The sequence below is a fragment of the Mandrillus leucophaeus genome, unplaced genomic scaffold (assembly GCF_000951045.1).
Source record: "Mandrillus leucophaeus isolate KB7577 unplaced genomic scaffold, Mleu.le_1.0 Scaffold347, whole genome shotgun sequence".
In the NCBI taxonomy this organism is placed as follows: Eukaryota; Metazoa; Chordata; class Mammalia; order Primates; family Cercopithecidae; genus Mandrillus; species Mandrillus leucophaeus.
In genome coordinates, this window is record NW_012103665.1 from 47,529 (window position 1) to 52,515 (window position 4,987).

Here is a 4,987-nt window from a genome sequence, read left to right on the forward strand (position 1 = left end):
TGGAGTGCAGTGGCTCGATCTTGCCTCACTGCAAGCTCCACCTCCTGTATTTACCCCAGTTTCTTAACTTAGTAATCTTGAACTCAGCAAATATTTATATATGGTGGCCATGTATCATTTACAATACATAGTAAAAATCACTGATAACTTGAATGAAGCATTGCAGGAAGTATCCTAAACAACACTAGGGGAAAAAAATGTATTGTTAATATATTGAAAATTACAAAAGAAAATCCATCCCTGTTATGCTAAAATAATGAAATTTGTTCTTTGTAATTTCCTAAAAGTAGATGGATAAAGTAATTTACAAGTTTTTGGTTAGTATATTATTTAACTTATTTTTTGTTTTTTGTTTTTTGTTTTTTTAATTTTTTTGAGACAGAGGGTCTTTCCATCGCCAGGCTGGAGTGCAGCCTATTTATGATCTCAGCTCACTGCAACCTCTGCTTCCCGGGTTCAAACGATTCTCCTGCCTCAGCCTCCTGAGTAGCTGGGACTACAGGCGTATGTCACCACACCCAGCTAATTTTTGTATTTTTAGTAGAGACAGGGTTTCACCATGTTGGCCAAGATGGTCTCTATCTCTTGACCTTGTGATCCGCCTGCCTCGGCCTCCCAGAGTGAATTTACTTTTTCAATGTGAAGCAATCTAACGTATAGAAAAGGGAAGCACATAATATTCTTTCCACTCACATTTTAGTGATGCCTTCTCATTTTCAGCAGAGCAATGCTTGGAATTTTATATGATTGGGCATTTGCACTTTATAGCAATAAACTGATCAGTTGGTGGGGTGCTGAGATAATATGTGCTAATATTTCATTTATACCATACTCAGGAAGAAAATTATTGGAGACATGTCAGCTTAAGTGTGAAATACATTCATGGTCAGAATACAGAAATCACAAGCACACATAAGGCATTTGGCATAAGCTTCCTGACCTAGCTTTGAAGTGTTACAACATAGATTATTTGCCTCCAATTCAAAATGTCTCTTCCCTTAAATTAGGGATATAAATGGAACCATATTTTTCAGTGCTTGAGAAAGCATCCTTTTAGAGCAATGGTATTGAATTAAGAAATTCTGGTTCAGAATACAGTGGAACTTTAGTGTTCCATGGAAAACCCTTCAACATTTCTTATTTATGTATGAACTCAAAATCAATCCTGTATATTCAGAGAAGACAGAAATAATGGCTGAGATCTTTTCCACCTCAGTTGGCTTGATTTTCTAGGCATAGATATACTATTGCTTAGGATCATAGAAAGTGCACTGGGGCAAGGGTCAGGAGAGCTGAATCGTAGTCCTTGATTTGACATAGGATGTGGGATTAGCCTCTATTTTCCTATCTGTAAGTACCTTTCCTTTCTTAGAGTTGTGACTATAAGGATTTTATTTTTATTTTTTTCCAACAGAATTATATAAAGTTTTAATTTCTCATCTCCTCCTTCCACAAACATACAAAAACTAAACATTGTCCCTCAATGATCTTGTTAATGCCCCTTTCTTTTCATTAATTTTATGGCCAAATTACTGTTGTTCCTGGGGAAAAAAATAAATGACAAGAGCAAATCTCCATCATTTTCAAGCCCCATAGGTAAATAATGTTAGCAGTTTGGGATGGATCCTTTCAGAAATTTTCAGTGTACATATATCTTCATCATATGGTGATGAAACTATTCTCTACAAACTCAATTTCTGCTCTTCTTTTTGTAATGCAATATTTATTGACCACATTTATATTAACACATTCTTTATAACATCTGCGTAATATTCCATGGAATGGTCATTTTCTAGTGTAGCTAATGAGTTTATATTAATGGACTTTTTTGCTATTATAAATAATACTGTAATAAGCATCCTCATATATATTCATCTAGATTGATTCTTAGTGTAAATTATTAGTGGTGCCATTGCCGGATGAAAGGAAGTGCGTGTCTTAATTTGCCAGATATTTGTAATGGCTCTTCAAATTTTGGACCTATTATAGTCTCACAGGTAGTGCTTTAGCATGTTTCTTTCCTTTATCTTTGCCAAAATTGAATGTTTTATAACTAAAATTTTTGTTACTATGATATTCTTATTGTTTCAATTATCATTTTTTAAACAGTTATGATTGAGGTTGGACATTTTTCACATGTATGTTATCAACATGCTTTTTCTGATTAACTCAATAATTTTTAGTAAGTTGTCTGTATGCTGTGATTTCATTTTTACCACCTACTCCACTTTGCAAATAAAAAAATAATGTATTGTCAATATGGATAATTTGGAAAATGTACAAAAGTTAGCAAAACAATTGAACAGGAAGCTGAAGAAGGAAGGAAAATGCTGCTATCTTGATAAAGTGAGTCAAAAAAAATTCTATTGGATTTGGTGACTCGCAGGGTGATCCAAAGCCTAGAATCTTACCACAGACCTAATCAATCACCAACTACCACCAATTTCTTCTTCTAATATCTCATATTATCTCTCTTCTCAGCCCTTTGTGCTCACCGTGGTATTTGATTTCTGATTATTCTTTCTCCAGATTAGCCCTACTTGCAACTTCCACATGCAGTCTTCCACAATGCTGCCAGAGCAACAGCTACAACTCTATAACTGAAGGCATCGCCCTCCTGGGCTCTCCATATTGTTTATCATCTTTGACAGATAAACTAGATGAGCTCTTTTTACAACACTCAGAGAATGCTTTGAATTCACATTTCTGCCATCTTACTCACCTATTTGAATGAGTTCCCTCCCCCCTTGTATCAAATATTTTCTCTAATAATAATAAATTGAGTTATTTGTAGTTCCTGAAGAATTTCGTGTTCTTATAACATTAAATTTTTTCCCACACTATTTGTTATAACTAGTTTACCTATTATTTCTGCCTTAAAAAAAAAAAAACTCTGAATTTTAGATCAGACATTACTTTAGGTGAAGACTTTCCAGTCTGACTTCCTTTACCTGAGATAGGTATTTATTATTTCCTCATCTCACAGGACTTTGCAAATCCCACTATTATGGTAGATAGCATGTTAAAATTTAAATTGCTGGCTTGCATGTCTGTTTTTCGACTCAGTGTGAGTTCATTCGCAGTAGTGATCATGTCTTTGGTTCTTAACAAAAGTGGTTTTCTTTGGATTTTCCTGAAGCAGAACCTAAGAGAAGAATTCACATAAAAATAATTTATTAACAAAGGACTCCAGGGTAGATAAATAAGGCAACTAGTGAAGTAGGGCAAGGAAGACAAGGAAGTCAGGCAAGAGTGTGATCGCCGTGCAAAGCCCAAGAACAGCCTTTAGCCTGATGCCACAGGGAAACTTCCGAGTGTAAACTAAGCTTCAGAGCTATTATAATCCAGACTATGAATCTGGGGCTTTTGTCAGTATCTTTCAAAAGCTTAGTGGTTAGTGGAAATCTCAAGGGGATATAAACTCCCAGGCACTTCACACCGTTTTTAAGCAAGCGCCAAGTAGCTCCAGTAGCTGAATGGCAGTTCTCCAAAGGAAAAAGAATCATATAGGCACTCAATAAATTTTGAATGGCTAACTGGTGGGACAAATGGATAAATGACAAATTATGCAACATGGGATTGCTTAAAAGACAACAGGGGGACATTGAAGACTTCTGATGAAGACAGTGGTACCCTCAAAATGTTAAATTGAGTAGATTAGTTTGCAAGCATTGAGTAGAATAGATTAATGGAAGGAAAGTCTAAATGCAGGAACAGTATTTAAAAGAAAATTGCCATGGTGATAAAGACCTGTTCTAGCATGGAAGCAGCCATATGCAAAGTAAGACATGCCTTGGATTCATATTGCAAATGAAAATTTAACCATTCTTGATGACCGTCGGCATTTGTGAAATAAAGGAAAAGACAAAGAGTGGGGGGTTTGTGCTCAAGTGACAATGGGATTGCTTACAGAAAAAGAAAATCTGAACACATGCGGAGTTGAGTTACTAGGATAGGCTAGGGGCAGAGATAATGTTAAAAATTCAACTGTAGATGTGATGAGAGTCAGTAGGGACAAGCACACATATATATAGCAGACATATTGGAAAAGTGGGACTTGATCTTGAAAGATATGACAGATTGGAAATATGGATGTGAGATTTAGCACTTAAGACAGGAGAGCTAAACATGGAATGGGGAGAGGGAACCTTTAAAACAGAGGTTATGAAACAAAGATATTGAAGAACAGGACTATGACAAATGTCATATGGTGATACAGAAAAAGAGGAGATAGGAAAAGGTAGAGGAGAAACAGCACTTAAATTCACACTGCATTCTTAACTTACTCTAATGACAATTTAAGCTGTTATAACTTTTCCAAAAAACAATTTGACAATAAATACCAAAAATGTTTTAATATTTGGATATTTTATTCCAGTAATCCTACTTTAATCTCAATAATACTAAGAAATCAGCTAGAGATAATCATGTTAGCAACAGTATCAAAATAGTAGTCTAAATGTCGAGCAATAAGAGAATATTATTATAGAACCAAAGGGTAAAATCTTACATAATCATTACAGTCTATGATTTTAGACACTATTTAATGCATAAAATTATTTTATAAATATTGTTTGAAAAAATAGGCTATAAAATATATAAACCAACATTACTAAAATTTATTTTGTTTACGTTACGTTATGTACATATGTGTAGATATGGATAGATATGTACACAATCTCATTTAGTGTATATAATTTATACACTAAATATGAATGTTGACAATTGTTAATTATGATTGTCTTTTTTTTTTCAAATTTTTCCAATTGAGCATGTTAGTTTTTATGTTTTTTGTGTTTTTTGAGAGAGGGTCTCTGGCCGGGCGCGGTGGCTCACGCCTGTAATCCCAGCACTTTGGGACGCCGAGATGGGCGGATCACGAGGTCAGGAGATCAAGACCATCCTGACTAACACGGTGAAACCCCGTCTCTACTAAAAATACAAAAATTAGCTGGGCACGGTGGCGGGCGCCTGTAGTCCCAGCTAC

The 4,987-nt window shown here is 35.1% G+C and overlaps 1 long non-coding RNA gene across 1 annotated transcript in view; it reads left to right on the forward strand.

The window, feature by feature from the left end:
• Positions 1 to 2,885, forward strand: part of LOC105546011 — a 32,452-nt gene extending 29,567 nt beyond the window's left edge. The window contains exon 3 of the long non-coding RNA XR_001007031.1: positions 2,530 to 2,885. This is a non-coding gene — a long non-coding RNA (uncharacterized LOC105546011). The remainder of the gene's footprint in view (positions 1 to 2,529) is intronic.
• The last annotated feature ends 2,102 nt before the right edge of the window (positions 2,886 to 4,987 follow it).